The sequence below is a fragment of the Triticum dicoccoides genome, chromosome 1B, assembly GCF_002162155.2.
Source record: "Triticum dicoccoides isolate Atlit2015 ecotype Zavitan chromosome 1B, WEW_v2.0, whole genome shotgun sequence".
Lineage (NCBI taxonomy): Eukaryota > Viridiplantae > Streptophyta > Magnoliopsida > Poales > Poaceae > Triticum > Triticum dicoccoides.
The window spans coordinates 3919807-3929763 of record NC_041381.1 but is presented as its reverse complement, the minus strand read 5'-3'; the positions used below and the strand labels follow the sequence as shown (position 1 = coordinate 3929763).

The following is a 9957-nucleotide window of genomic DNA, read 5'->3' as shown; positions in this document are numbered from 1 at the left end:
GTTGGCTCGCCGGTCGCTGCCCGGTCCTCCCCCTCTCTCCTAGCAGGTGGGCTCTCTCTCCCCTCCCCTGGCTCCCCGCGGGTGGGGTTTTCCCCCTGTCCTCTCCGCTGCCGGTGCTCGGATCTCGTTCCTGGGCCCTCTCGGCCGATGAGGCGGTCTCGCTGTCGCCGGCCCCCTCCGCATGTGGTCTCGTGCCCGCCGCTGGGGGGCGGTGGTGCCTCCCGTCGTCCCTCGTTCTCGCAAGTTCGCCCCTGGTGGCCGGGGTCGGCTGGCGGCTGCCTCTTCTTCGTCGGATGAGGGCTGGATTCGGGTCTCTCGACGGCGGCGTAAGGTTGGTAAGTTTGCTACTCCGTCGCTTGATCTCAGTGTCCTGGGCAGGGCACCTGTCGGGGAGCTTGGTGGCTCCCCTTCCATCTCTCCTTCGACCTCTGCGGCGCCCGCGTCGCCGGCGGCGGCGTCGGCGGGGGCGCTGCTGGCTTCGTGTAACCTAGATCTAGCTCTCTCCGCGGCGGCCACCGGGCCGCGGGCTGTCTCCCTGGGTGGGCCTGTTGGGCCATGTGGTGCGCCGCCATCTGGTGGGCCTACCTCTCCCCCCCCCTCTTTCTTCAGTGACAGATTTCCCTCCTCTGGTTCCGTCCGGCCCAGTTGGGCCCATCTCCCTAGTTCCTGCTCCCCAGCCGCGCTTGGCCCATGTTGCGAGTTGGGCCCAGGTGGGCACGGCTCGGACGGGCTATTTATGGATCCCCCGCGGCTCTCTCTCCCCCCTGCTAGGGTTTCCGGCTTCCGCTTCCGATCTGCGCCGCCACCGTCTCCCCATTCGTCGACTCATTAGATCCTCCCCTCCTCCACCCCTCCTTCCTTTTGCGGCGGTGATCTCCATGGACAAGTCGCGCGGCTCTTCTTGCGAGGCGCCCTCGAGGCTTCGCTCCGCTCCAAGTTGGAGGCGGAGCAGGCGGCTCGTGACCGTGTGGCCCGGGCTCCAGGGCAGCGCTCGGAGAGGGTGGGTGTTGGGGAACGTAGCAGAAATTCAAAATTTTCCTACGTGTCACCAAGATCTATCTATGGAGAGACTAGCAACGAGGGGAAGGAGAGTGCATCTACATACCCTTGTAGATCGCTAAGCGGAAGCGTTCAAGTGAATGGGGTTGATGGAGTCGTACTCGTCGTGATTCAGATCACCGATGATCCTAGTGCCGAACGGACGGCACCTCCGCGTTCAACACACGTACAGCTCGACGATGTCTCCCACGCCTTGATCCAGCAAGGAGAGAGGGAGAGGTTGAGGAAGACTCCATCCAGCAGCAGCACAACGGCGTGGTGATGATGGAGGAGCGTGGCAATCCTGCAGGGCTTCGCCAAGCACCTACGGGAGAGGAGGAGGTGTCACGGGAGGCAGGGAGGCGCCAAGGGCTCAGGTATGGATGCCCTCCCTCCCCTCCACTATATATAGGGGCAGGGGAGAGGGGGGAGGCGCAGCCTTGCCCCTTCCTCCAAGGAAAGGGTGCGGCTAAGAGGGGGGGAGGAGTCCATCCTCCCCAAGGCACCTCGGAGGTGCCTTCCCCCTTTAGGACTCTCCCCTTTTTCCTATATCTTGGCGCATGGGCCTCTAGGGGCTGGTGCCCTTGGCCCATGTAGGCCAAGGCGCACCCCCTACAGCCCATGTGGCCCCCCGGGGCAGGTGGCCCCACCCGGTGGGCCCCCGGGACCCTTCCGGTGGTCCCGGTACAATACCGATGACCCCGAAACTTGTCCCGATGGCCGAAACAGGACTTCCTATATATAAATCTTTACCTCCGGACCATTCCGGAACTCCTCGTGACATCCGGGATCTCATCCGGGACTCCGAACAACATTCGGTAACCACATACAAACTTCCTTTATAACCCTAGCGTCATCGAACCTTAAGTGTGTAGACCCTACGGGTTCGGGAGACATGCAGACATGACCGAGACGTTCTCCGGTCAATAACCAACAGCGGGATCTGGATACCCATGATGGCTCCCACATGTTCCACGATGATCTCATTGGATGAACCACGATGTCAAGGACTTAATCAATCCCGTATTCAATTCCCTTTGTCTATCGGTATGTTACTTGCCCGAGATTCGATCGTCGGTATCCAATACCTTGTTCAATCTCGTTACCGGCAAGTCACTTTACTCGTTCCGTAACACATCATCCCGTGATCAACTCCTTGGTCACATTGCGCATATGATGATGTCCTACCGAGTGGGCCCAGATATACCTCTCCGTTTACACGGAGTGACAAATCCCAGTCTCGATCCGCATAAAACAATAGATACTTTCGGAGATACCTGTAGTGCACCTTTATAGTCACCCAGTTACGTTGTGACGTTTGATACACCCAAAGCACTCCTACGGTATCCAGGAGTTACACGATCTCATGGTCAAAGGAAGAGATACTTGACATTGGCAAAGCTCTAGCAAACAAACTACACGATCTTTGTGCTATGCTTAGGATTGGGTCTTGTCCATCACATCATTCTCCTAATGATGTGATCCCGTTATCAACGACATCCAATGTCCATAGCCAGGAAACCATGACTATCTGTTGATCACAACGAGCTAGTCAACTAGAGGCTCACTAGGGACATATTGTGGTCTATGTATTCACACGTGTATTACGATTTCCGGATAATACAGTTATAGCATGAATAAAAGACAATTATCATGAACAAGGAAATATAATAATAACTAATTTATTATTGCCTCTAGGGCATATTTCCAACAGTCTCCCACTTGCACTAGAGTCAATAATCTAGTTCACATCGATATGTGATTAACACTCAAGGTCACATCCCCATGTGACTAACACCCAAAGAGTTTACTAGAGTCAATAATCTAGTTCACATTTACCATGTGATTAACACTCGATGAGTTCTGGGTTTGATCATGTTATGCTTGTGAGAGAGGTTATAGTCAACGGGTCCGAACCTTTCAGATCCGTGTGTGCTTTACAAATCTCTATGTCATCTCCTAGATGCAGCTACCACGTTCTATTTGGAGCTATTCCAAATAACTGTTCTACTTGGAGCTATTCTAAATTGTTGCTCCATTATACGTATCCGGTATCTCTACTCAGAGCTATCCGGATAGGTGTTAAGCTTGCATCGACGTAACCCTTTATGACGAACTCTTTTACCACCTCCATAATTGAGAAAATTCCTTAGTCCACTAGTTACTAAGGATAACTTTGACCGCTGTCCTGTGATCCATTCTTGGATCACTCTTGTACCCCTTGACCGACTCATGGTAAAGCACACTTCAGGTGCGGTACACAGCATAGCATACTGTAGAGCCTATGTCTTAAGCATAGGGGACGACCTTCGTTCCTTTCTCTCTATTCTGCCATGGTCGAGCTTTAAGTCTTAACTTCATACCTTACAACTCAGGCAAGAACTCCTTCTTTGACTGATCCATCTTGAACACCTTCAAGATCACGTCAAGGCATGTGCTCATTTGAAAGTACTATTAAGCGTTTTGATCTATCCTTATAGATCTTGATGCTCAATGTTCAAGTAGCTTAATCCAGGTTTTCCATTGAAAACACTTTCCAAATAACCCTATATGCTTTCCAGAAATTCTACGTCATTTCTGATCAACAATATGTCAACAACATATATTTATCAGAAATTCTATAGTGCTCCCACTCACTTCTTTGGAAATACAAGTTTCTCATAAACTTTGTATACACCCAAAATCTTTGATCATCATCAAAGCATACATTCCAACTCCGAGATGCTCACTCCAGTCCTCAGAAGGATTGCTGGAGCTTTGCATACTTATTAGCATATTTCAGGATAGACAAAACCTTCCGGTTATATCACATACAACCTTTCCTCAAGAATCGTCGAGTAAACAATGTTTTGACATCCTATCTGCAAGATTTCATAAATAATGCAGTAATTGCTAATATAATTCCAACAGACTCTTAGCATCGCTACGAGTGAGAAAGTCTCATCGTAGTCAACTCCTTGAACTTGTCGAAAAAACATCTTAACGACAAGTCGAGCTTTCTCAATGGTAACACTTACCATCATTGTCTGTCTTCCTTTCAAAATCCATATGTACCTAACAGCCTTACGACCATCAAGTAGTTCTTCCAAAGTCTACACTTTGTTTTCATACATGGATCCTCTCTCGGGTTTTATGGCCTTGAGCCATTTATCGGAATCCGGGCCCACCATCGCTTCTCCATAGCTCGTAGGTTCATTGTTGTCTAGCAACATGACTTCCAAGACAGGATTACTGTACCACTCTGAAGTAGTACGTATCCTTGTCACCCTACGAGGTTCGGTACTGACTTGATCCGAAACTTCATGATCACTATCATAAGCTTCCACTTCAATTGGTGTAGGTGCCACAGGAACAACTTCCTATGCCCTGCTACACATTTGTTGAAGTGACGGTTCAATAACCTCATCAAGTCTCCACCATCCTCCCACTCAATTCTTTCGAGAGAAACTTTTCCTCGAGAAAGGACCCGATTCTAGAAACAATCCCTTATTGCTTTCGAATCTGAATTAGGAGGTATACTCAACTGTTTTTGGGTGTCCTATGAAGATGCATTTTATCTGCTTTGGGTTCGAGCTTATCAACCTGAAACTTTTTCACATAAGCGTCGCAGCCCCAAACTTTCAAGAAACGGCAACTTAGGTTTCTCCAAACCATAGTTCATACGGTGTCGTCTCAACGAAAATTACGTGGTGCCCTATTAAAGTGAATGTGGTTGTCTTTAATGCCTAACCCATGAACGATAGTGGTAACTTGATAAGAGACATCATGGTATGCACCATATCCAATAGGGTGCAACTATGACGTTTGGACACACCATCACACTATGGTGTTCCAGGCTGTATCAGTTGTGAAACAATTTCCACAATGTCTTAATTCTGTGCCAAACTCGTGATTCAGATATTCATCTCTATGATCATATCATAGATCTTTTATCCTCCTTTCACGACGATCTTTCAACTTCACACTGAAATTACTTGAACCTTTCAATAATTCAGACTCGTGATTCATCAAGTAAATATACTCAACATCTACTCGAATCATCTGTGAAGTAAGAACATAACGATATTCACTGCATGCCTCAGCACTCATTGGACTGCACACATCAAAATGTGTTACTTCCAACAAGTTGCTATCTTGTTCCATCTTACTGAAAACGAGGCTTTTCAGTCATCTTGCCCATGTGGTATGATTTGCATGTCCCAAGTGATTCAAAATCAAGTGAGTCAAAACGGTCCATTTGCATGGAGTTTCTTCATGCATATACACCAATAGACATGGTTCGCATGTCTCAAACTTTTCAAAAACGAGTGAGCCCAAAGATCCATCAATATGGAGCTTCTTCATGCGTTTTATACCGATATGACTTACGTGGCAGTGCCACAAGTAGGTCGTACTATCATTACTATCTTTTGGCATGAACATGTGTATCACTACGATCGAGATTTAATAAACCATTCATTTTAGGTGCAAGACCATTGAAGGTATTATTCAAATAAACAGAGTAACCATTATTCTCCTTAAATGAATAATCGTATTGCGATAGACGTAATCCAATCATGTCTATGCTCAACGCAAATACCAAATAACAATTATTTAGGTTTAACACCAATCTCTTTGGTAGAGGGAGCGTGCGATGCTTGATCATATCAAGCTTGGAAAAACTTCCAACACATATCGTCAGCTCACCTTTAGCTAGTCTCCGTTTATTCCGTAGCCTTTTGTTTCGAGTTACTAACACTTAGCAACCGAACCGGTATCTAATACCCTGGTGCTACTAGGAGTACTAGCAAAGTACACATTAACACAATGTATATCCAATATACTTCTATCGACCTTGCCAGCCTTCTTATCTACCAAGTATCTAGGGTAATTCTGCTCTAGTGGTTGTTCCCCTTATTACAGAAGCACTTAGTCTCGGGTTTGGGTTTTACCTTGGGTTTCTTCACTAGAGCAGCAGCTGATTTGCCGTTTCATGAAGTATCCCTTCTTGCCCTTGCCCTTCTTGAAACTAGTGGTTTCACCAACCATCAACAATTGATGCTCCTTCTTGATTTCTACTTTCGCGGTGTCAAACATCGCGAATACCTCAAGGATCATCATATCTATCCCTGATATGTTATAGTTCATCACGAAGCTCTAACAGCTTGGTGGCAATGACTTTGGAGAACCATCACTGTCTTATCTGGAAGATCAACTCCCACTCGATTCAAATGATTGTTGTACTCAGACAATCTGAGCACAAGCTCAACAATTGAGCTTTTCTCCTTAGTTTGCAGGTTAAGAAAGTCACCGGAGGTCTTATACCTCTTGACATGGGCACGAGCCTGAAATCCCAATTTCAGCCCTCAAAACATCTCATATGTTTCGCGATGTTTCAAAAACGTCTTTGGTGCCTCAACTCTAAACCGTTTAACTGAACTATCACGTAGTTATCAAAACGTGTATGTCAGATGTTCGCAACAACCACAGACAACGTTCGAGGTTCAGCACACTGAGCGGTGCATTAAGGATATAAGCCTTCTATGAAGCAATGAGGACAATCCTCAGTTTACGGACCTAGTCCGCATAATTGCTACTATCAACTTTCAACTAATTTTTCTCTAGCAACATATCTAAACAGTAGAACTATAGTGTGAGCTACGACATAATTTGCAAAAACCTTTTGACTATGTTCAGGATAATTAAGTTCATCTTATGAACTCCCACTCAGATAGACATCCCTCTAGTCATCTAAGTGATTACATGATCCGAGTCAAACTAGGCCATGTCCGATCATCACGTGAGATGGACTAGTCATCATCGGTGAACATCTTCATGTTGATCGTATCTTCTATACGACTCATGTTCGACCTTTCGGTCTCCGTGTTCCGAGGCCATGTCTGTACATGCTAGGCTCGTCAAGTTAACCCTAAGTGCTTCACGTGTGTAAATCTGTCTTACACCCGTTGTATGTGAACGTTAGAATCTAACACCCGATCATCACGTGGTGCTTCGAAACACGAACTGTCGCAACGGTGCACAGTTAGGGGAGAACACTTCTTGAAATTGTTGTAAGGGATCATCTTATTTACTACCGTCGTTCTAAGCAAATAAGATGTATAAACATGATAAACATCACATGCAATCAAATAGTGACATGATATGGCCATCATCACTTTGCTCCTTTTGATCTCCATCTTCGGGGCTCCATGATCATCATCATCACCGGCATGACACCATGATCTCCATCATCATGATCTCCATCATCATGTCTTCATGAAGTTGCCTCGCCAACTATTACTTCTACTACTATGGCTAACGGTTAGCAATAAAGTAAAGTAATTACATGACTTTTAAGTTGACACGCAGGTCACAAATAAATAAAGACAACTCCTATGGCTCCTGCCGGTTGTCATACTCATCGACATGCAAGTCGTGATTCCTATTACAAGAACATGATCAATCTCATACATCACATCCTTTTGGCCATATCACATCACATAGCATACCCTGCAAAAACAAGTTAGACGTCCTCTAATTGTTGTTTGCATGTTTTACGTGGCTGCTATGGGTTTCTAGCAAGAACGTTTCTTACCTACGCATGAACCACAACGTGATATGCCAATTGCTATTTACCCTTCATAAGGACCCTTTTCATCGAATCCGATCCGACTAAAGTGGGAGAGACAGACACCCGCCAGCCACCTTATGCAACTAGTGCATGTTTGTCGGTGGAACCGGTCTCACGTAAGCGTACGTGTAAGGTTGGTCCGGGCCGCTTCATCCCACGATGCCGCCGAATCAAGATAAGACTAGTAACGGCAAGCATATTGAACAATATCGACGCCCACAACTACTTTGTGTTCTACTCGTGCAAAGAATCTACGCAATAGACCTAGCTCTGATACCACTGTTGGGGAACGTAGCAGAAATTCAAAAAATTTCCTACGTATCACCAAGATCTATCTATGGAGAGACCAGCAACGAGTAGAAAGGAGAGTGCATCTACATACCCTTGTAGATCGCTAAGCGGAAGCATTCAAGTGAACGGGGTTGATGGAGTCGTACTCGTCGTGATTCAGATCACCGATGATCCTAGTGCCGAACGGACGGCACCTCCGCGTTCAACACACGTACAGCTCGACGATGTCTCCCACGCCTTGATCCAGCAAGGAGAGAGGGAGAGGTTGAGGAAGACTCCATCCAGCAGCAGCACAACGGCATGGTGATGATGGAGGAGCGTGGCAATCCTGCAGGGCTTCGCCAAGCACCTACGGGAGAGGAGGAGGTGTCACGGGAGGGAGGGAGGCGCCAAGGGCTCAGGTATGGATGCCCTCCCTCCCCTCCACTATATATAGGGGCAGGGGAGAGGGGGGAGGCGCAGCCTTGCCCCTTCCTCCAAGGAAGGGGTGCGGCTAAGAGGGGGGGAGGAGTCCATCCTCCCCAAGGCACCTCGGAGGTGCCTTCCCCCTTTAGGACTCTCCCCTTTTTCCTATATCTTGGCGCATGGGCCTCTAGGGGCTGGTGCCCTTGGCCCATGTAGGCCAAGGCGCACCCCCTACAGCCCATGTGGCCCCCCGGGGCAGGTGGCCCCACCCGGTGGTCCCGGTACAATACCGATGACCCCGAAACTTGTCCCGATGGCCGAAACAGGACTTCCTATATATAAATCTTTACCTCCGGACCATTCCGGAACTCCTCGTGACGTCCGGGATCTCATCCGGGACTCCGAACAACATTCGGTAACCACATACAAACTTCCTTTATAACCCTAGCGTCATCGAACCTTAAGTGTGTAGACCCTACGGGTTCGGGAGACATGTAGTCATGACCGAGATGTTCTCCGGTCAATAACCAACAGCGGGATCTGGATACCCATGTTGGCTCCCACATGTTCCACGATGATCTCATCGGATGAACCACGATGTCAAGGACTCAATCAATCCCGTATACAATTCCCTTTGTCTAGCGGTATGGTACTTGCCCGAGATTCAATCGTCGGTATACCGATACCTTGTTCAATCTCGTTACCGGCAAGTCTCTTTACTCGTTCCGTAACACATCATCCCGTGATCAACCCCTTGGTCACATTGTGCACATTATGATGATGTCCTACCGAGTGGGCCCAGAGATACCTCTCCGTTTACACGGAGTGACAAAATCCCAATCTCGATTCGTGCCAACCCAACAGACACTTTCAGAGATACCCGTAGTGTACCTTTATAGCCACCCAGTTACTTGTGACGTTTGGCACACCCAAAGCACTCCTACGGTATCCGGGAGTTGCACAATCTCATGGTCTAAGGAAATGATACTTGACATTAGAAAAGCTTTAGCATACGAACTACATGATCTTGTGCTAGGCTTAGGATTGGGTCTTGTCCATCACATCATTCTCCTAATGATGTGATCCCGTTATCAACGACATCCAATGTCCATGGTCAGGAAACCGTAACCATCTATTGATTAACGAGCTAGTCAACTAGAGGCTTACTAGGGACATGGTGTTGTCTATGTATCCACACATGTATCTGAGTTTCCTATCAATACAATTCTAGCATGGATAATAAAAAATTATCATGAACAAGGAAATATAATAATAATCAATTTATTATTGCCTCTAGGGCATATTTCCAACAGTGGGTGCGCTTGGATCCGGCCCACAGGGTTCTGGATCTGGTCACTCTCCATCTCTGGCGCTGGATCCGTGGGAAGCGGCGGTGGCTTCTGGCGGTGGTGTGTCCTCTTCTTCTGCCTCCCTTCCTGCTCAGGGTGGGGGTCGCGGTCCTGACGCTCTGTCGTGCCCTCCCCCTCCGCCCCGTTTCGATGGGGTGGGTGCGGGCTTTCGGCCGCCGCCTCGGTCCTTCACGGGGCCGGCGCGTCGGCCGCCCGGTCTGGCTTCTGGGGCGCCTCCTTCTCAGGGGATGGGTGACGGGATCC

The 9957-nt window shown here is 48.1% G+C and overlaps 1 pseudogene; it reads right to left on the bottom strand.

Annotated features, from left to right (window-relative positions):
- Window positions 1–9957, bottom strand: part of LOC119298807 — a 39962-nt pseudogene that overhangs the window by 548 nt on the left and 29457 nt on the right.